The 24,162-nt window shown below is 37.7% G+C and overlaps 1 protein-coding gene across 1 annotated transcript in view; it reads right to left on the bottom strand.

Moving 5' to 3' along the window:
• Positions 1-17,315, bottom strand: part of LGSN (lengsin, lens protein with glutamine synthetase domain) — a 61,945-nt gene extending 44,630 nt beyond the window's left edge. The window contains exons 1-2 of the mRNA XM_032682929.1: positions 17,202-17,315; positions 14,383-14,491 (exon numbers count right to left, since the gene is read on the bottom strand). The gene's annotated coding sequence lies outside the window, so the exon portion shown is untranslated. The remainder of the gene's footprint in view (positions 1-14,382; positions 14,492-17,201) is intronic.
• Between the last annotated feature and the right edge of the window lie 6,847 nt (positions 17,316-24,162).

Genomic DNA, 24,162 nt, shown 5'->3' with positions numbered 1-24,162 from the left:
TGTAGATCGGCAGGCAGGAGCAGGAGCACTCAGCAGCGTAAGGAGGTGTCGCTAGGCAACGAAGGTAACCATGGATACCTGCATCCTCAGCGGCCCTTGGGTTTCTGAGATTAGTCATTCATCTGGAAAAACACTTTAAAAAAATAAATAAAAATTAATGTGTTACAATACAACACTGTCTCTGCATAAATGTTGTTGTAATGACGAGATGCAATTTAATAGACCTTACTTTACTAGAACCTGTTTGCTCCACCTCAAGACTCCGAGAACTCTAGGTGATAGAATCATAGAATCACAGAATATTTTGGATTAGAAGAGACCTTAAGGATCATCTATTTCCATGACTCCTGCCATGGGAACCTTCCACTGGACCTGGTTACTCAAAGACCCATCCAACCTGGCCTTAAGCACTTCCAGAGATGGGGTGTGGTCGCTCATTTTCAAATATTTCAAGCTGCAGCATTAGTGACACAACCAGACCTTTGGTCAAGGGTCACATGTTTTAAAGCCCTTCATTAGGGAAATACCATGGAGTTTTAAATGCTGCAAAAAAAGCAGTAGAGTTCCTTTACATATAAAGTGCCCAGTGAGATTGACTCTCCCTTCCCCAGAAAGGTGACATTGGTGTTCAGTTGGTATGTATAATTGCTTGCTGATTAATACCAAAGTTGCCAGTAATCATATACCCACAACTAATGCTCTCCCACGTCATCTTTCATGCGCTGGAGATTTCCAGTTAGCAAAGGCAGCTCAGAGAAAACAGCATCCTGGAGGCTACAGTAGGAGGGTCAAAGAGAAACCAAGGTAACCAGCTCTTGCAGGAATGTGACTGTGTAAATACACATGCATGATTTTAACAAAGCCAGAAAACCTCCAAAATCGTTGGCAGTCCATGGCCACTACGCCCTGAGCAAAATTTCCTCCTAATTCCAAGCCTGGGAACCCATTACACCCTACACTTACATGTCTCACTGTACACATCACCTGAGATACTAGTATTACCAGTCTCTTTCCTACCACTTTTTTCACCTAATACTAAATAGTTGAGTCAATAAAATCAATTTGTAGTTAGTATAGGCATTCACAGGACCATGGATTTGCCCTCGCACAAATGGTATAATCAAAGTGATTAGCTCAGTTATTCCCTGTAGGGTCTTGTAAACAAATTATTGATTCTTGGGTGTTTGAGGGATGTTGATTAGAATTAGAGTTTACAGCAACAGCTCTACTTACTTCACCAGAAGAAATTGTAGAAACATATCAAGGAGCTCAGCTGGTAATTAAAAAGTAATCTTTCTTATCATCTGTGATATGTTGGCTACTTTAAATATGAATATAAAGAAATAAGTAAATGAAGTAATGATAATACACAAGCTGTATATATTACCTATCTTGCCTTAATTAAAGTAGTTCACTTTGTTTACCATTGGAATGAGGCAGGCCCTGTGACTTTAATCTGCTTATTCAAATTCTTTATTAAAATCATGCTTTTCAGCTGTGATCGCTAAGCCAAATAATACACAGTGTGAGCAAAAAGCTTATGAAAATCTGTATAAACTATTTTGATCAGTCTTAACCAAAAGCTGAATTTGCCTTCAAACAAGGAGCCTTTTTTTCCACGAAGCCCTTTAGGAAATCTCACTGCAAATATTCTTAAGCTTAAAAGGTAGCTGCTGAGGATACCATTTGCTTGCTAGAAACATTAAATTTGATTTTCTGTGCGTTTTAGAAAAACCGAGAATGGAGAAAAAAATTGTTTCACTCAGTCGTACATTTGCAATACTGGCACAATCATAAACTACACTTTGATCAATCTTGTGGCTGGGCTTCAGTGATGTTGACTTCCTTGGACTAAAGAATTTGGAAATAACTCAATAATTTAATAGATTCTGTTTCATGAAGTCTAAATGTATATGCACATCTATACAGTGTCCTTGTACCTTCACACATAGTTGCACAGTTAGCAGAGATTCTGATTTAGCAATCAGGAAAAGGTTTTTCCTCAGTCGGAGATGTAAAGAAGGAACAAAGTGGTTGAAGCCCCAGCCATGGGAGCTTTCATTGTAAATGATGAATCATAGAAAGAGAAAAGTCTTAGACTAGATAATTAGAATCAATAGATCTTATGCTAAAGTGACAGCCACCTGAAAACAACCCGAAGAAAGACTGGAACAAGACACACTATAATGGATGCATATTATCAAAACCCATTTGATTTAGTAGCTAGCCTGTAAATCTCATCACAAATTTATTTACACATGACTGCCCAGACTTTCTGCTTTAGACTGGCTCAGAAATGCCTTGGCCTTTCTCACAGTATTGCTACATTTCTGCTCAAAAACCCAGCCAAAGGCAGAAGTACCTCAGACTAAAAAAATGAAGGAATAAATTATTTATTAAGTAAAACAATTATATTCTGAACATTAGAGCTGATAAAGCTTAGTTTCCTTATAAATCTGTGCCTTGTACTTGTTTGACTTTGGTCAGACATGGGCACATGCAACTGCTTTTCACAAACTGTGTTGCCCAAGTGAAGTTTTTCATTCCAGGCTCCAGGCTTCTTTTTCATGCACATTCTAATAGACTATATATTTCTAGTGTAGGCTTTAATTAACAGACTTCCTCTCATCTAACTGTTCATTTATTTGCACAAATCTTGGAGTTTAATTATTTTTGAAATCTCTACCATTTTGCTAAACATAGTAGAAATCAGACAGAACTTTCCAGTTATTAGCGAGGATTCAGAAAATCACCATACGTGCAGAATTACCTCAGCACATGTAGTTGTATAAACCTCATTTCCGTTTGACAAACAAACAAACAAAAAGGCCCAAACCAAAAAGAAATAATTTAAAATGTTGATTCCAAGAGGGTTTTGACTGCATTAACCTGAAGGTTGCTAAATTAGACTGTGTCTGCACTGTAAAAGATGCAGAACTGCACCTTAGGACCTGGAGATGCTCATAGGAATCTACAAAATTTTTATTTAAATCTGGCTTTGACTTCTTTATGTCATTATCACCCGGAAAGTTTTTAAAGACTGATTCTTGGTTCAGATTCCCCAGTGACTGCTATTAATCTCTTCATATATAAACTATCTCCCATTTTCTCTTCATTATTATCTATTCACTGAAGTGTTGGAGTTGGTTCTGAATGCTAAGGAGGAGCACCTCTTAGCTTGCTAATGAGGACAAACACAACATTAATACAACTGTGACTAACTTTAGAAGAATTTTCTGAGGTGATAATATCAGTTCTTTAAACAAAGGGGTGGTGAATTTTCCCAGAGGATAAAAGGTTGTGTATGTGTTTCTTGTACAGCTCTGCTATATTTATTTTTGAACACAATGTTGGAGCGTACTGTTCATACAATGTGATTAAGTATGAGTGCTTTTACATTTCGAACTGCATTAAATGGATCATATTTCACCGTTGCTGAGCTTGTGGCTGAGCATAAAACAGATTTCTCCCCAAGACAATGCCTGCAATTGTCTGCTTTTCTTAATAATTTATTTCACCACTTAATATCCTCCAATTTAATAGGCCCCTATCTGTAATAAACTACTTTATTAACATCTGTTTTCACAACATTTTCCCCATGGGCTTCAGTGAAGTCCAACACTATTACACATAGCTTGTGAAATGCAACATTTCATGGACAAATTCAAGCAGACTAGAGTCATAGTGGCCAAACTGATCCCACCTACCTACAGTCTGGATTTGGAGGCTGAATGTGACTAGACCAGAAGCGATCTCTCATGCTGCTGAGATTCCCTCACCAGAAAGCAATTATGTTGCTGCTGGACTTGAACAGGCCTTATCTATACCAAGTTTGCCCACATTTGGTGCCTTACAGTGTGCACTAGCCAGAGAGGGCAAACAAGAGGGCACATCTGTCTACAACCTTTTTGAGACAGTGTTATCCTGTTTCCTGATCTGAGCTCTGCAATATCCATTTAAGAGACATGGGATTAAAAGTACAAACAGTATTGGGAATACATATTTCCTCACTTCACATGAGTTTTTCTCTTCTTGGTTCCAAGACTTTGCAGTCTTTTTGGCACAGTGGCCCAGCTTCATCCGCACTGTCGATTATGGAGCAGCCTGATGCTTCCCCAGACTCTGAGACAAGGAAGATGTGGTTTCAGCACCTCCCAGAACAAGGGTGATGGCCAAGGTCTTGCATTTCTTGGGCAAGTACACTAATTCCCAGGCTGTTGAACAAAGGCAGGTATTCCTTCAAAGGGAACTCAGGGCTGGGAAACTGCCAGGAGATGTACCTGCCTGCATTGAGTCCCTCTATGTCAGAGTTTCAGCCATGAACAACCAGTGTCCATCTTCCTGAAAATACTTTTTTGAATCTTAGGAAACCTCTGCCTTTCCTACAGAGGTCAAAAGCAGCTCTGGCTCATATAACAAACACAATGGAAAATTGCCAGAACTTCGCTCCTCAGTGACAGGCCTGCTACAGCGGCAAAGTAAAAACCTCCCACCTAAGATATTTAGAAATAGTAAGATGTGGCAACAAATCAAGCGTGGTCTTTTCTGACCATTGCAAAATACTCTAGAACACCAAACAATTCTAAATCAGATAATAGGGAAAAAAATTGGTCTTTTTTGTTGATTGGTTGGAGTTTTGTAGCTAATTTTTTGAGGCTTAATCTGTGTAGGTTGCTGACTGGCAGGAATGTGAATGGCATCTTTTAGGATGTGCCATCTGACTTACTTAGCTCTAAAAAGAACTTTTCTTTCTATGTGAAATACCAAACAAACCCAATAAATAAGTCCAAATAGACCCTTATGAGAATTCACTGCATTTAGCTAAATTTCTGAAATTCTTTTTCTCTGTGTAATTCATTTTGAACTCCTATAGTCACTAAAAATAATACTATTGCATCATCACAAATGTTATCTACTCATGGTAGCATATGCCATCTTTGATATCTGTAAGACTGCACACTAATTTTTTGTATGATAGTTTCTGTCAACATAAAGTGTTAATCTAACTTAACTGAAAAATTTTTAAGAGATCATAGAATCTTAAAATCATAGAATCAAAGACCTCCAAGATCATTAATACAACCTTTGATCAAACACCACCACATCCACTAAGCCATAGTCCTAATTGCCATGTCCAGTCATTTCTTGAACACACCCAGGGATGGTGCCCACCTCTCATTCCAATGACTAAACACCCCCAGCAAAGACATTCTTCCTGATGTCCTACTTGAACTTCTCCTGGCATACCTTGAGGCCATTTCCTCTTGTCCTGTCACTAGTTGCCTGGGAGAAGAGGTTGACCCCCAAACAGCTACAACCTCCTTTCAGGTAGTTGTAGGGAGTGATAAGGTCTCCCCTGAGCTTTCTTTTCTCCAGGCTAAACAACCTCGGCTTCCTCAGAGGCTCCTCAGAAGATTTGTGCTCCAAGTCCTTCACCAGCTACATTGCCTTTCTCTGGACACACCCCAGCACCTCAATGTCTTCCTTGAAGTGAGGGGCCCAGAACCAGGCAGAGGATTTGAGGTGTAGCCTCACCAATGCTGAGTACAGAGGGACGGTCACTTCCCTGCTCCTGCTGGTCACACTATTTCTGATACAGCCCAGGATGCCATTGGCCTTCTTGGCCACCCACACACACTGCTGGCTTGTGTTCAGCTGCTGCTGACCAGCACACCCAGGTCCTTTTCTGCTGGGCAGTTTTCTGGCCACTCTGCCCCCAGCTTGCAGCACTGTCTGGGGTTGTTGTGACCAAAAGTGCAGGACCCAGCACTTGGCCTTAATGAACCTCATACTGTTGACCTCAGTTCATCGATGCAGCCTATGCAGATCCCTCTGTAGAGCCTTCCTACCCTCCAGCAGGTGATAAATCAGATTAAATTTTCACTGGTATTTCAGAGAAATGTATAGAAGATTTGATATCTGTCCTGATATTTTATTCTTTATAGACATGAGTGACACACAACAGAGACAAGCAAATAGTCCACTTTTGTACATAAAAGCATCTGATATGTATTTATACATATCTAGTATTCATATAAACATAAGGAAAAAAGAGATTAAAAAATGCCTGTTCTCTCAATCTAGCCATCCTAAATTAGGAGACAGCCTCATACATTTTAACGCAGATGTGATATTGAGAAATCTGGAGGATGAGCAATTGACAGTTGAAATTTATTTAAATCAAATTGCAAGATAATTATTGTTTAATATTCCACTTTGATGTAGCTTATTTTCTGCTTGACACACCTGTTAAGCTGTAAATTCAGAACTATTCTCAGTTCTGAGAATCTGAAAGCAGAGATTACTCATCACCACCTAATTTGTTAGTGCCCACTAACACTGAAAAGCTAAAACAGGGAAAGTACATTTGATTTCCACTATATTTGTACTATAACTGAAACAAACATATTGCAGCTTAGGTCATAAAGTACACAAAAATGAAAAGGTAACATTACAAGTCTAAAAAATTAGGCAGTGGTAAACTTTTGTTAGATGAGTGAAAATATTGGCAGTCCCAAGTTGGTCATCTGTCTGTAGGAGGCCACTGGTGAAACCTGTGAGCAATCCCCAACTGATTTCAGGTAAAGGTGTTTGGGCCGGTTCACCTCTGTAACTGATTATCTTGTCAATCTTGCCTGAAAATAAGTTAGAAATTGAGAGCACAAGCATTCTGGCAGCCAAGTCACATTTAAGGCCATTAATGGCTTCAGCTGAGACAGGTAGATTCAGAAGGAATGTCTTCCCATAGCCTGATTGATTCCTTTCATGTAGTTTATGTTCCTCATCCAAAGAGTCTGTCTTCCACAGACAAAAGATTTGTATTGGAATATGTTTTGAGTACCTTTCTGAGGTCAGTAAAAAAACCCAGTTTTTTTGCTAAACAACCATCTCCCTTTCCTGTAAGCTTTCCAAATATTTTTTCTCGTTTTATTAAAGCAAATAGGAGCACACGTGGTCATATTCATATGACAGTACGTGATACAATGAGCTTCCTTTCCAGGAAATAAATGGTGCAAAGTTGGGGTATCATTTTCGAAGTCTCCTGCACACGCATAGATGACAACATTAGGCACAGTGCATTCCAGGATTTATGGCAGAACAAAGTAGCCAGCATTACTGAGGCAGAAACAGATTGCAAAAAGCAAAACAATGTGCTAAAGAAACACCACTCGTTCTGGTGGTCAAAGAAACTACTTTAGAGCAGCTTTCCTCATTGTTCAGACCCGAATATTGAATTGTTCATAAATGCTTCTGCCATAGCCACATCCCCGGACAGCCTATACTGAACTCTGCAGGAAACACTACTTGACACATTTTATTACTATTTCCTTTCAGATAGAAATATCTCCTTTTTTCATCTAATGTTTCAACATGACAGTATTAGGTTATGCAAAGTGAACAGTTAGTCAATAAAAAGTGGCACTTAAGCTTTCTGTGAATAAAATATGCTTCTTTTTTTAACTACCAGAAAACTATCATGTCTTCAAGGCTGCAGTTTTATTTTGCAATTCTGGCAAATATTTGCCCTTGAAATTACCAGTTCTAACTACAAACAGAGACAAAATCTATGCTCAGGTTTATTGAGAGGCAGCCAACACAGAAAGGTGAACTGGGAGCCAAGGGTGATCCCAATGTAGGTAGCATCCCATCAGTAGGACGCAGCCCCATGGGAGCTGGTAGCAGGGTTCCCCAACACAGACACAGCAAGAGATGTACCAGGTTCAGGGTCCATCCAGGGTATTCAGTTGGGAGTGAAGGAGACAGGCTCAGACACACATCTGAGGGATCCATCCAGAAGACCAGCCATCTGCAGCAGAGGTCTAAGGTCCATCCAAGAGACAGGCACACCAACACCACAGCTCAGGCTTCAGCAGAGAAATGAAGGACAAGAAGCCCTGGGGCAAAAGGTGAGGCTGGTCAGAGCCATTAAGGTCAGTTGGTGCTCTCAGGGTCCTGACACATCTCACCATGAAGGAGTAGCAATATTTATTACAAGTCTTTCTTTGTTATAGCTTTCCTACATGAAAAAAAAACATTTCAGTTCAAGGGTTATACCAGTATCAGTGGTATCAAAAACATTTCTTACAGGTCTGACAGCAGAAAGTTTTAACCGGTTATATTTCTTTTATCTATCTTGAAAATCTTCTAAAGGACTATTAGTCTTAGTACCAGATATATGGATCAACACTGGGCATAATTTCTTATCTTGCCATGTATTAAACCATTACTATTTATTTCTTATAGGTGTGTCAGTTAAGTTTTACTTTGCAGATGCTGAACAAGTATAAAATAGAACACCAGATTTTCCCCCAGCTGAAGTCGAAACGCTTTATTTCCAAAAAGAGCGTGAACAGAATGACTTGTTGCTTATCCCCACTGGGCTGAAAGCAGGCTGCAACGGAACAGGTAGGAATTATGCTTTTCTGCGATTTGCACATCTTTTAGACATAGCATCTGCCCTACAATAACTGGAAAGGAAATAATAACAATAAATACCATTTATTACCATGAAATCTGAAATAAAGCCATTCTGACTATTTTTGTTGGGACCTCTACTTACTTTATGTTTTTATGCTCCTGTATGTGTTTGCCTTATGCCCCACATCATCCACACGCTTAGTTGGTCTGATCCATCCATAGCAGCTGTACCCAGCTGAAGGGCAGGGAGCTCACTGCACTGCCTCTCACAGCAGGGGGAAAATCCCAGGCAAAAGCAAGGTTTTTTTGACCCTTAATACCTCAGGCTCTACTATATTTACTTTTGGCAGGAGGAAGATAAAGCACAGTTTAAATCTTGGGACTGAATACCAGTCTCAGAAATAAATATAAGTAGGTCAAAGAAGTAGTACTACAGAGTCCAGGCTAGCACAATCATGGATGCCAGATGACATTGCAGAAACCAGGTATCCCTAAAGTCAGTTTATATTCTCCAGAACACCAATAACAAGAACAAGGACAAAAGTGACTCAGTTTTAGATTCAAATTATTGCAGACTGAACTGCTGAGCTGTTTGAGCATGTAATTGTGTTACAAAACATTCCACTGTATAAACCTCTGGAACTGTGTATGCTTTTCTGAGGGAAAAATATATGTGATTACTTACAGGTCTCCAAAGTTGTTTCCTGGTATGAATCAAGCATATATTTTTTCCTTAGTTGGTTCTGAATGCAATATACACACCTATTTGCTGCCTCTCCAAAAATTGTGCAAGGCAGCCTGTGGTAAATGAGAAGCAAACAAGCCATGGTGCACGGCTAGTGACTTAAGCCTTTCTTAAATGAACATGGCTTATTTCAGTCGTGGCTGAGTTCTTTTATATCAGCTAACTCTTTCAGAAACTGTATTGAAAGTCAAGAAATAAAACTGAGTTAATTATACCTTGGTTTAGCTTTTCTCAAATAAATAGCCCTTCTTCATAATGCTCATGCAAGTAATAATACAAGGCACAGCTGCAAGGTAGAACAATAATTGCTTCTAATAGGAGGTTCAGCTGGTTTTCTAAATGTGGGATTCTACATATGAGCTCAAGAATCTGTGCCTGACATACCAGGAAGCTTTCAGCAAATCATGTAATTTCCTAGTGTTTCTTTATTATCTTACTTACTTTTTCCTTCTTCTTTCTTTACTCTCATTTCAGGAAGAGCCAGATGTACCCGCAGCGTTTAATAACATGGAATCTATATTTTTCCTCTGTTTGTATTGCTCTTCACACAAATGCAAAGGACTACAGATTGCTAAATCAAAAAACTTGTGAATTCTGAAAGTTTAATAAAATTTAGATGGAATTATGATTAAAGTTTTACTGAGAGTATATAATTTAGTCTTTCCCTTTCACTATACTCTTTATGTCTTCCAACCAGACAGCTGAAACAATATCTCATGACTGCAACCTCTACACATTCTCATCTATACTGATAGAAAAAGTAGGATTCTGTGTTTATTGGCCAGGGCTGTTAAGGGAATAAGGCAAAATTGGGAATTGCTCCAAATACTGGTTGAATAACAAACTGGTAGGATTTCCAAGTGGTAGTTTTCTGGTTGCCAAACACAGTGCCTAGAAAAATACTGGATGCAGCATCAAAGAGAGCAGTTTAGCTTACATATTATTTTTTGGCATTATTTGCAAAATATAGGAACCTTAAATATGTTTGGATAAATTAGTATTACTCTAGCAACAGGAACAGACTACATTTTGTCAGAGACCTTATTTAACAAGGGTATTACTCTGTCAGCAAGTCCTTATCTGAGGAAAAAGCCAATGAATGTGCCTCATGAATTTTTTATTTTTCTAATCTCGAAATTCAGTGTTGAAGCCAACAATTCCACTCTATTCCTGTAATGAATTTCTACCTTGTGTAGTGTCTTTGAATCGTATATGTCCAAGTTTAGGTGCATAACTGAAGTCCAAGAGGTGAAACATCACCATAGTGAGGCTCCAGAGGTTCGATAGAGTCAATGAAGAATAAATATCTAGACTTGTTAATGTTTCTTTTGTGTTGAATGGTAGCTTAAGAAGCAGTACGGCTTTACCACATATTGTCTTCTATAAATCATATTGAATTTCAGCCCCTTGAAATTCTTTTTTATTTATGTACATATATTATATATATTTGTGTATATTTTAGCAGACTTTAAGAAAATGCCAGTTATGGATATTTAAAACTGCTTTGTACTTCTAAGATGTAATTTCTTATGGATCAATCTCCAATTCCCATTACCTATCTAAACCTTCCTTGAGTTTGGTATTTTTCACCCAAGCATAAAAATTTCTTCTCATAACCAGTTGATATTTGACAGACATCATGTGCAATATTCTAGCATCTTTTCCTAGACAAAGATAATTCAGTTTCCACAACAGAGATGGGTCATAGCAAATTTTGTCTACTGCTCAGAGATTAAATTCTGTCTTATTTCCAATTAGGAATGGCTATCAGCCAGTAAAATGGCAAAGAAAAATATTGGAAGGTTTGGCAAAATTGCATCTGCCTCTCTGATTAAATTTAGAATTTCCTTGACTTCACACAGAGTGAAGCCAAGATAAAATTGGTAACTATTTCCTGCAGTTAAGACCAAATACATTCACATTTTGTGACATCTCTGCTTCTCTGTTATCCCACAATCCCAAATGGATCACTGTTATCAATGTATACTAGTATGTCTAGCCTATAAGGTTAAAGAGAAATAAAAGAAACCAAAAGAGGTCTACAGGAGAAGAAATATCTCTGTTGGGTAAACACAACATCTTGTGGAGACAAGAATATAAAATATAAAAACTGTAATTTTGATGTCCAAGAAAATGGGAAGAGATTCATCAGAATCTCATTCAGCCCAGCTTCCCATAAGTTTGCTGGGACCATTATAGGGCTATTGAATCTTCCATGAAGCTACTCAATTCTTGGAAACTACTTCTGTCTTCATAATCAAGACACATTACTGAAGATTTGCAGTGAAATTCACACTGAGATTTATCTCTGGTTACAGTGATATGCAAGTCCTCTAAATTGGTAGTTACTATCAATCTCTAGACACTAGCCATCTGGATCATGACTTTACAAAACATAGCTCCCATTTTTCATCCTCCTATGTCAATCACCTACATAGTTGCTTAGCCCACTGAACCACAGAAAGGTGACCAACTGAAAACATTGCTTGGAGTTATTAAAAAACCAGCTTTCTAGTACTTCCTTGAGCTTTTCCTCATGATAGATCAGAGACTGGCAGGTGTCAAGTCTGGACTTTTCAGCAGTGTAAGCATGGCTGAATGCTACTCCCTGACCTAGAACTATAAATTATTTCTATTATCATGAATGATAATTATCTTAAGGAATTATTATTTAATCTCCTCAATGAATTTAGATTTTCAAGAAGCTTTTGAAAAGATTCTGTCACAAAGGCTCTTTTAAAAGAGTTCAGTGTCAAGAGAGGAAGAAGGAAATTCCTCTCGTGGATTAGCAACTGATCAAAGAACAACCAAGTAATGCTAGAAACAAATGGTAGATTTTTCTCACAGAAGGAAGGTACCAGCAGAATCCCTCAGATATCTGCATCTAGACATATGATACTAAACATATTCTTAAATTATCTGATTAAGAGGTAAATAGCGAGGAAAAAAAATCTCCAAATGGTACAAGATGAATTACAAGAGTCAGCACTGGAAATGATAAGGACAAGCTGCAGAATGGTCTTATGATATAGAATATCTGAATGATAGAGGGGCAAATTAAATTTGTCATTCATGAAAGAAAATTCATATCTATCATTTTGAAGGAGAACAAACCACAAGGTGACAAACTTACAAACTTTTAAATATTAAATTTCAAATGACCATGAGGAAGGTAGGTCTTATGGAAAGTTCTCTGAAAAAATATTTTCAATGTTAAGAAGTGATCAAAGCAGAAAATAGATTAGCAAGAACTATTATGAAAACAGTAAAGAATGAAATGGAAATCAGGTACTGTGATTCTACCGCAAAGAGACACAGTAAAATCAGAAAATAGCTATAATTGGAGATTTGGAATTAAATAAACTAAGATTCTTCAGTATGGGAAAAAAAAATATGGGGAAATTGGAGAGAGTATACAGAAACTATGAAAACCATAGAGAGGGTGAACACTGTTTCCCATAACACAAGGATAAGGTGCAACACAGTGAAATTACAAGGCAGCTGGTTTAGAACAAACAAAAGCAAATATCTTTTCATGTGACACACAATAAAACTGTAGCACTCTGCTGTAGGACATTGTAGATGCCAAAAGTATAAATGGGCTCAGAAAGCAATTAGACAAAATTAATGGAAGAATAAATGCAAGATCTCCATTCTGAAAGTCCCAAAGCATCAGATTGCTAAAATTTATAATGTTATAACCATGGGGAGAAATAATTCTGTGCTTGTCTTTCCCAAAATATCTACTAGTAGCCATTGTCAGAGACAGATCAGCGAGCTAGACAGATCCATCAAAGTTGTTCTTACACTTTGACACAAGAATTCAACTGTTTTTTGGTTTTGGTTTTTTGGAGTCTTTTTGGAAGTATGAACTTTACTCCTATTCTAAAATGAGCATATTTTAAAACAAAAGTCATGGTTGGACTTTTTATTAGTAGTTGAATAGTGGTTGCAAGCTAGTGATGAAATTAGTGGTTTGATGCTGCCCCAACTCTGGCAATGAGTAGAAGCTTTTGTTATTTGATGGCTGATTTGTATGATGGGGTCAGTCTGATTCCCAGAGATTAGATGATTGCATCCTAAAACCATACTCACAAATGAAACTCCAAATGAAAAGCCCCTTAGTTCAGCCCTCTTCATTAGAAAGGCACATTGTTTGGGATACATCACAATGCTTGCACTGACAACCAATCATTGTGTGCAAGATCTTATGATGTGCTTCTGTAAACTCTTTGTAATGTAATTGGAGAGTAATTTTCCAAACATTATTGATACTATTCAGGATTACTCCCTGCTCCTAAGAGTTTTCAGGACCAGGGTCCTTGTCTAATTTTAAGTAGTCTAGGGAATGAAAATTTCTACTTTCAGAATCCCTGGAAGAGCTCCAATTTAGAACATAGCAAGCGACAAGACAGGTATTAGTGTAGAGAGTATCAATGGAACCCATGTTACGCGACTTCACTACTTTCGGTGGTGAAGCTGGAGTTTTGCCTTTTCATTTAACATGTGTTTTCCTAATGGATAAGGAGGCATTGTGCTGCTGAATAGCCAAGGGAAAGCGGTGGTGTAGGCAGCAAAAGGAAAAAAAAACCCAGAAGCAGAGATTCTTTCATATCTTTATTACTAATGCTTCAGTTTATACAGTGCCTCCTTAACATAGAGGAGGATTTATTGAAAACTCATAATTAGTTCAAAGACAAACACCACTCAGGTTCTTCTTCCTTGACTACTATGAGGAATTTAAACACTGTAATAATTATTTTGTGGAATAAACTTGGTTTTCATCAGTGTTAAATAGTATTCCTTAGAAGCCAGGCAGAATGCAAGACATGGACTCTGAGGAGTATTGTGCTCTACAGAAACAATCACTGCAGGATCAGATACCACAGATGATAAACCAGATACAGACATGCATGGGACTTTAGATCCCTGACATAAAAAGACATAGATCAAGCTTAAATGATTAGAATACTGACAAATCCATAACTACGAGGTTCCATGAGAACAGAACAAACAAGGTTGCTTACTCATAGTTTAATAAGTTTTGGTTGCTAAATATATGAGGAAGAGACAATCTTAGGTAGCTGCTAAATTGCAGATGGTCTGAGATATGATTATGCTTTCTGCCAGTTTGGTTTAGTCAGATTACCATACAGCATCATTTTAATTCAGGCACCAGACAGTTGTAAACTTGCCAACAATGTCAAATCTTTACTTACTGCTGAAATGAGGCTATGAAATCTGAGGTCAAGAAGAATAGGCAGCAGTGGGAGGATGGCAGGAATTGCTTGCACAGACATGCACAGGGATCATCATGGTGATCAGCACCTAAAAGATATCAGCAAGCAGCTAATTGTCTATAAATTACTGTATTTACCAATTCAGCAGGGCAAATTCTAACCTAATGATATTTAAATTTAATATGCCTGCTACACAGTCAGACAGATTGTAAATTAATTCTTTTTCAATTACAGTTTTCTCACAACAAAAGCAAACAAATAAATGAGAGAAAATAGTGTTTTCATTTCTTCTTTCAGTGTGAAGTTCATCATTTGTAGTGTTTGCACATTGATGGATTTCTGAGGTGTAGATTCAGTCAAATGCCACCGAACAATACTGCACTTGAACAGAAGAGAACAGATTTAGCTGAAATCTAGTAAGCGGTTTTCACTCCAGCTACCCATTTCTGCCCCCTCAGGAGATAACTGCTGACTTTGCACAAAATTGCAAGACCAGCATACCTCTAAACATTTTGATCATATTTTCCTAATGCACTTATTTTTCTGGTTTTAATTTTACTTGTGACTTGAAACTGAAGCACATCTGCAAAAGGGGTCAATTCTGTTCTGCAAATTTTTGCGACGCAGATACATCTATAAAATATGAAATAATATGTTTATATTCTATTTCTCATTCTCTGTCTAAGGGTATGAACATGTCACATTCCATCATGCTGCTGCCTTGAACCTTCCCCATTGGTCTGAAACAAGCTTGTTCTCCGGTTTTGTATTTCTATCCTACTGTGTCTTCTGTACCTTCAGAGGCACAAAAATAAACCATTTAATCCTGTAAATACAATAGAAGTATTTCTGATTATTCTTTGGTTACGCTTTATTGTCTCTGCCACATGATAATTGCTGATTTAAACTCTTTTCAACCCTGTTTCCAAGCCCCTAAGCAAAGAAGTAAGGCAACCACCTTTCCTCCCATTTTTTTCCTGTTAGATTATTAACACTGAGTTGTTTGCAATCACAACCTGTTGGCAACACATCTTGTTAGAATTTATGAGACATGAAATACTTCACTGACAAGGCAGGTCTACACTATACACTCAAACTGCTAATAAATGCATTCTGACAAATGTAACAATACATTCTGAGAAGATGGTAAATACAGTAAGATATAGCTGCATGTTGGTGTCTTTCAGATGCTGGTACCTCATTCAGAACACCTTCCTCTAAACAATTTCTTAGCTGATGCACAACTGGATTAGGGAAATTGCAGCTGTTCCCTGATAACTGAATAGCATAAGCTCTGAGATACAGTGTTGGTCTAATAGAAGTTTACACGTCTGCTGATGCCTTTTATCTCCATCCCCTGTGAGATATTAAAGACATATTCAGAATAGTAACCCAGTGCTCTTAAGTCTGATACCTGAGTGCAGAGGAGGATTAAATGAATGTTTGAAGCTATTACTGACTTTAGCTGTTTGCCTCACTCCTCTGAAGGATCACTATGGATACCTGAGGAGCTTCAGGAAAGAAAATGCATTTTAAAGGTCTGCAGGAAACCCTATGAAATCTTTCAGATTATGGTTTCATCCTTTCTGGGGACAATGACCTTGTTTCTGGATCCGTTAATGGCTTTTCTGAAGGGTGCACAAGCATCCCCTATTGTGTAAGGCTATTTGCTACAGCAGAGACCAAGGAAAATTAGCTACAGTGTCCATAGGGAACTCTACAGCTAGCCCAGCTGGGAAGTACTATTGTTCCTCCTCCAAGAGGAGTTGCATTCTAACTGTTATCCATTTTATGGGTACACAACCAGGCTCTGGGTGTTCTGCAAAGAGGGACGTCTTATAGGTTGGACTTCAATCCCATTCTGTTTCTAGAAGTATAGTTCTGAAGTTGTAGCAATGAAGTCCAGACCAGAACCCTACCCCCGGCTCCATTTCATCTCTGAAGCTGTGGTCTGTTTGTGCAAAGCTCATATATATCCCATATATCTATGCCCCTTTCACATTACAGCCACTCAAGGACTGATTTCACAAACTGAATGCTGTCTTTCCTTCATGTGGAGGGACCAAGCTTTTTCAAACAAATCACCACTCTCTTCCACTTGACCTCTCCCCAAGCAGAATCAGTTAATCTCCAGGGAAAAATAACCCCCTCCTTGCAAAAGGATATCAAACAGACGAAAACATATTACAAATGGTATGCACATTTTGCAAAACTTTGCTTTTCCAGTGACACACACAAGATAATATTTCTTGCCTGGCTGCTTGTCTGTCCCTGCAGAACCACATTTTGATACACTACTAGACATATTAATCCACTCTTCTCTTGGATTAAGAAAATAGGTGTTTTCATGTCCTTGCCTGAAACAGACCATTTGCCTCCCTTGCTGTGCTAGGGTTGACCATGGTCTTAAGTACTACAGAATATCAAGGAGAAAGACTCTTCTCAGCTCACAGCAGAGCACAGCAGGAAATAAAACCAATTCTCCAGGACCTAGGCTCAAGTAAAGAACTGCTAGCAGTCACTCATTTCTCCTTAGCATGTGATACATGGAAATGTCACTATCCCCATTTTAAACTTCTGCATCCATTCACAGCCATTACAGCATAACTGTCTGCTAACATCCATATTTCTCTTTAAAAACTCAGAAATTGAGTGGAATGAGGATGGAACCAACAGAGATGGTGAGGAAGTTAACAGGTCCCAACCAACCAGTCAGCCTGGACTGCACAATTTCCATGCTGTAAGTTTGCCACTGAACTCAGAAGTGATTCAGAGGCTGGGGACACATCAGTACTCACCTGCAAAAGTCCTTCCAGTGCAGTGTTTATGTTCTCACTCCAGCCCAGGTGGGAAGCCAAATAGAAACAGTGGCTACATCTGGCAGACTCAGCTTCCAGTGCTGCTGCCTCCTGGGGTAGAGAGAAGTGCTGGATATGGCAGATTTGTGGAAAGTAAAGGGAAGATTAATGTGTTGGTTTTGACTGGGATAGACCTAGACACAAGACAACAAAGATCACATGAAGTATACAAGGTAAACTAGCACAAAATCATAATAATTGATTTTTTCAATGCAGGCAGTCACCATTCATGACCTGACCTTGCAAGTACATGTTGAATAGGTCCTAATCTGCTCTACCAGATAATCTGGCTCTGCACAATATAGCATAACTGCTTTATCATTAGACTTCATAACTACGTCTAAAATCAAAGAAACCCTATGTTCTCAAACCAGGAAGTTTTATAAATTCATATTTAAATTTCACCAGACAGAAAATAAAGACTGTTGTGTTGACTGAAATCAGGGGTTTTAAAATAATTTTCTTTAAGTTCTCACAGTAAGTTTTTCTCCATAAATTTCCCACAAAGCTGAGGAGAAAAAGGATGTGATTGCACTATGACATTAAACACCTAATTTAAGTGTTATAGGTATCTAAGTTGTGAAGCTGTTATATTTGCTAATAAGATCATAGCTTTAATGTCTTCTCTAAGGTGAACTAAATTGCTCTTTTGACTCCAACTGTGTTGATTAGACTTCCATCAACTATAATGCGGCCATAGGCATGTCTGTATGCATCTACATATCAAAAAAACCTAAATTGAAGGGTCTTAATGTCTAGCCCAGTATCACTGTCCTGCATACATCTTGCTCTAGATGCCATCTGTCTTTCTTTGTATGTGCTTCTAAATCATATTTCTGCAATGGTTTTTTATTTAAGTCCCTCTATTTTTCATTATAGACATGTTTAATGTGACCAATTTGTATTTTTTCTGACTTTGTTCGAATAACAGCATTAAATATTCTTAATTCATGCTTAAATTACATATTTCTTGAATTCATGTTTCATTTCGTGTAGTAGAACTGCTAAAAATTGGCATATTCATAACTGCTCTAGTTGTTTGGTGTTATTTATACTTAGTGCAAGACGGTTAATGCATTCTGGGTTAATGCTTCCTGAAAGTTTAACAATGGACAGATTATGTAATGTGAAATTCAGTATACCTGGAGCAATTATTTACTGTTTAGGTCACATAAATTTTCCATTTTTCAGAGATAATGGGGCATGGAAAAATGTTTAGATATTTCCATTGAAACAGATCAGATTGCATTTTACTTTTTATAGTGAGAGTAAACTCTTGTTCTTGAAAGTCCTGACAACAATGATATCTGAAATCTCTTGTTTAGTCACATAGCAACATTCATATCTAATGATAAAGTAAATTTTCTCTGCATTTGGCTGATGATAGTTTCAGTGCTGAACTAAATACTCTCAGTTTCCAAAGAACGAGATTAAATCTCTCCTTTTTTCATGCTATTCTTGCTTGTAAGCTCATTATGACTATACAGTCGCAGGAGTACAAGTAGAAATCAAGGCTTTGGGGCTTCATTAGGTATTTTTTGCTGACTGTTTAGACTTGTGTGATACCTTAACTTTCATTTCTGTGTTTCTTTGTGCATAGTGTTCATCATATAGTCCAGAACGTCATAGAATTCAATATGCAAACAAATTTTAACAAGTCTTGTAATTTGTAAAATGTTGCTTTTTAAAATCTATTTTACTCATCTTAATCGCCAGTTGATTTTTGAATGAAGTCAAAATCACAGAATCACAGAATGGATAAGGTTGGAAGGGACCACAGTGAATCATCTGGTCCATCCTCCCTGCTCAAGCAGATCATGTCAGAGCAAATCGCACAAGGTTCTGTCCAGATGGTTCTTGAATATCTCCAGTGAGTCTCCACAACCTCTCTGGCCAATCTGTCCCAGTGTTCAGTCACCCACACAGAGAAGAAGTTGTTCCTCATATTCAGCTGGAACTTCCTGTGCATCAGTTTCTACCCATCTCCTCTTGTCCTATTGCTTGGCACCACTGAGAAGAGCCTGGCTCCATCCTCTTGACACCCTCCCTTCAGATAGTCATAGACACTGATGAGGTCCCCTTTCAGTCATCTTTTCTTGAAGCTGGACAGGCTCTACTCCTTCAGCCTATCCTTGTAAGAAGATGCTCCAGTCCCTGATTTTTTAAATATGTGATTTTTTTTTAAAATTGTAGATTTTATCCTCCGTAAATTGATTTTAGTGTCTTGCTCCATTTTGCCAAGCTCACAGGCTTACTTTTCAAAAGTTATAAGATATACTCATATTTTCCAATATAAGATATACTAAACCTGAAACCTAAGCCTGACTCTTTTATATCCCAGTTTAAAACTGCTATGTTGTCTTTTCTCTCTGTACAATTAAATAATTACTTCATAAAACTGAAACTGTTTCAGTGTGTATTTTTCTCTCCTTACCCTAACCCATATTTTATTGATTAAGGTGTTCTCACTCTGGAAGAGTGCTCCAGATTCTTATATATTAGAATGAAAACCTGAATATACATTTTTTTGCCTCTCACGAGTGAAAAAAAAAAAAAAAGGTAACATTGCTTTTTTGGAAAGAACAAATATATCCACTACCACATAGATTGTAAAAGTCTTCATATCATTAACTGGAAATGGTATGAGAGCATCTTCTAAATTGGTCCCCTAAGGAAAGATAACTGACAAGATGTCTGGTTTGGCAATCCTGCGGGAGATTTTAGTTTTTAGTGTAGGTCCCCAAGAAATGCAGTGACATCCAGTGTAAGGTGGTAGAAGCAGGGCAGTGGCAGAAGTTCACACAGTACATGAATTGCAGGATTATGTCTCTGCAAAGCTGAAGAAGCTGGCACTACCTGAGTGAAGACTTTTGCATTAAGCATCTTTTGGTCTTAGACATTAGTGACTCAGATAATGGAGAGAACTGTTATCTCCCCACCTTGCAGGGATTTTGGGGAAAATGTATGCCTGAAAAATTTCAAGGCTCTGAGACCAACAGATAAATAGTTGTTCATGTAGCTTTCTAGGGTAACACACTGTGTTCAGGACCTATGAGAAAATGCTGTATAAACAGATGAACAACGAAAAATAGGGGTGGAAAACTTACAGATGGCACAGAAATATTCTGAGGAATTAAGCCAATATTTTCAAGTGTAAATTCTCAGAAACCATGCACACAGTGAAAGAAGTGCCTTGTTTGAAAGAAGTTGCTCAGAAGTGTTGGCTCCACCAACATGGACTGCCCCTGATTATTTATTTCAGGATTAATTTTAGTTTTAGGAGTTAAGTGAGCATTCAAGCTTGAAAATGTCTGTCTGTTTCTCACTCTAATGCTCCAAACTAGGAGTAAGGTAGGTCAAGCAAGTCATATCATGAAATATTCGCATACAGCTACTCATAGAGCCTGACTCCCAGGTATCATAATCACTTTTCGTTATCTAAAGAAGCATTAGAGTATCCAGCACTTGTTATCCATGGGCATAAACTGATAACTTTGGACAAAGATTTGTTCCAGGAAAACAGCAAACATGACAGTCTGTGTTAAAATAGGAAAGACTTTACAGTAAGATTCTCTTTTGCTTCCTTTTGTTCTCTTATTTTACTCTACTTAGTTTATCTTCTCCATTTTGCTCATTTATTTTTTATCTCATTTAACTCCCTCCTGAAATTCCAAGCAAGCCTCCTATTTCTCTAAACTTCACTCAGTAACTCCTATAGTGGTGCAAATAAGGCTTTGGAATCAGTGTACTGAAATCCTCCTGTGACTGACAAGTCATTGGATCAACAGTACTCAGATTTCTGAAGGTGGTATTTCCTGTCTCTGACTGACATAACAAGTTCAGGATAGATGATATTAACTTCCTCTCATTTTTTTCTTCTTGCAACCTAGCCTAGATTTTTATTTTTACTCAATGCCTTATAAGACTAAAATTTCTCATTACTCTCCCTTTCTTCTTCCTGTCCTCTTTCCCCAGTCATGTCTTCACAATGTCTTCTTAGCTCTGCTTTTTCTTTTTTTCTATAAAAAAAGATAAAATTAACTTACACTATTTTTTCACTCTTTGTAGTCATATTTAAGAAATAAAGCACTCTGAAGATACAAGGAAGAGCTTTTTAAAAATTGAACACATTCATACATTTTTAGAAATTGATGACAAAAAATCATACAGTATTTCACTACCTTAGTTTAAGTAGTTCACAAAAAAACATTATACAGTTCAGAATATGTATCAAAACGTGGTTATATGTACACTATACATAAACATACACACATGTGGAAGGATGGGTAGGTTGAAACAACTCTTTAAATTTCAAGAAATCAAGTATGATTACTAGTAGTAATTAGAGAACCCTGCCAGAGATCCATCATAATATTAAAATCTGCAGAAGATTCATGAAAATGGACACACCTGAGAAATATTCCACCCACGGCAAACGTGGTTATTTCAACATATTTCTATTTTAATGAAAGCAGTTCTTGTAATTATGTAGAAAAGTAAGTCCTGTCCTGCAACAGTGTAACTAACTTATTAGTGTCACTAATCTTTTTGAGCCTAATCAGGCTGAACACCTAGGTCAAGACCTTGTTCCCTACGCAACAGGAAAAGATAAGCACGTCAAGGATGTCAGGTCACCCATCTAAAGAGAATTTCACAACAGCTCGTCCCACAATAGTTGAATTTAAACAACCCATTTCTCTCCCTCTCAGCTGTTCACTTCTGTTTGTGTGTTACCTGCATTGTTCTGTTCCTTCATTATTTTGTGTGGCCAAGAATAAAGCAGATTGAGAAGCTGACATAAATTAAAAATAAACCAAGGAAAAACAGATGAGTATTTTAACACAGTTATTTGTTTGATCCACTTCATCAGCTCCAGAAATTAAAGAAAATTTGCTTTTTTTAAAATTTCTGTCAGGATATGTCTGCATTGTGGGACACTCAAAGTGAACCCAGGATAGACAGCATAGTGGTTTAACGTCAGCCAACAACTTAGCCCTACACAGATGCTTGCTCACTCCCCCACTAGTGGGATGGGAGAGAGAATCAGAAGACTAAACCTTAGGAAATCCATGGGTTGAGATAAAGACAATTCAATAAGTAAAGCAAAAGCCACACAAGCGAACAAAGCAAAACAAGGAATTCACTCACCACTTCCCATGGGCAGGTGTTCAGCAATCCCCAGGAAAGCAGGGCTTCATCAAATGTAATGGTGACTCGGGAAGACAAACACTCTCACTCCGAATGTCCTCCCTTTTCTCCTCCTTCCCTCCACTTTATATACGTGATGTCGTATGGTCTGAAACACCCCTTGGGTCAGTTGGGATCAACTGTCCCAGCCGCGTCCCCTCCCAACTCCTTGTGCATCCCCAGCCTTCTCGCTGGTGGGGTGGGGTGAAGAGTAGAAAAGGCCTTGATGTTGTGGAATCCCTGCTCAGCAGTAAAGTAAAACACTGACATTTTATCAGCATTGGTTTCAGCACAAATCCCAAACACAGTCCCATGTTAGCTACTGTGGAGAAACTTAGCCCTATCCCAGCCAAAACCAGCACAGCCATACAGTAGCATGTATCACTTCTCAATATTCTACCAACATTATTTCATGAAGTGACTATGCCATTTCAAAACATTAACTGTTTTTAGATGAATATATATGGGTGAGGCAGAAAGGGAGCTAAGGCTTCTTATATTTATATACTCCTTCATAAAAAGAAACAAGCTCCACCAAAGTCTCAGAGTTCGCAGTTCACAGAAGCCTTGACAAATTACTTGACAGTAATACCTGCAAAGCCAAGCATTTCACCATATGCCTAAGATTTTTACCAGTTCCTGAAATAACTAATTTCACAGGAATAGAATATCATATATTTCCTGTGCACTTTTCCTATTATTAAAGTAACAGGATTTTAAAATAATACGTATAATTATTCCATGAGACTTGAAGTGGACTAATAAGGTTATTAGCAAAGAAAATAGACTGGATTTTTCTGTGAGAAACTAATAAGTCACAATTAAAAGAAAGATTATAGGAAAAGTAAGACACCTGTGCTCTGATGAAAAACCGCCTCAGTGTATGGTGTGACTCTTGGGGGCTAAGGGTTGGACTTGATGATCCTTATGGGTCCCTTCCAACTCAGCATATTCTATTATTCTGTGATTCTATGAAAGATGCAACTTAGTTCCAGATTCATACAAAGTCCAACATGCCATCCGAGACTTTTACTTTCCAGATTAGTGAAAAAATAAAGGCAACAAAACAATGAGTTATCTTAGTCTTGGTAAGACATTGTCGTGCTTGCTACAGTAGAAGTAAAGCAAAAGTCGGATTTCTGACTATAATTTTTCATCAAAATAGATTTTTCTGGAAAATGGAATTTTCATTACAGAGAGAAGACACAAATAGATAGTTAGCTTCTTTAGTATGCAAAAGGCAAAAAGAAAGAGGAAAGATATGCTTAGTTTATCATAATTCATATATTTTTTTGAGTTCAAACTCATGACTGTTCTTTTTTTTGACATACACTTAAGTATTATCTTCTTATCTGACATACAGTTGAAAATACAAATAGAAACTGTCTAACAGTGTTCACTCCATGTAAATTCATTAAAATTATTTCACTTCTCTGATTTGCTCCAGTTTTAAAACTAGGTATTTTCTTCTATGTCAGTGAAATAACTCGTGATCTACACAAAAAAGTGCAAGAGATCTCTCATCCTTTGGCATAGGATTTCATTCTAGAAGATATACAGGCACTTCTCCATGTGCTTTAGCTGAGGAATTGATTTCGTTTTGGAAAATAAAAATGACGATGTAAATTAAATTGCTTATCTGAGACTTCTGTTTGTCAGGATGCAGATAACTGAAAACAAGTTGGAAAACAAACTCGGCTTTCTCCTAGAAAAA

This window comes from Chiroxiphia lanceolata, chromosome 3, assembly GCF_009829145.1.
Source record: "Chiroxiphia lanceolata isolate bChiLan1 chromosome 3, bChiLan1.pri, whole genome shotgun sequence".
Taxonomy (NCBI): domain Eukaryota; kingdom Metazoa; phylum Chordata; class Aves; order Passeriformes; family Pipridae; genus Chiroxiphia; species Chiroxiphia lanceolata.
This window is presented reverse-complemented; position numbering and strand designations above follow the sequence as displayed.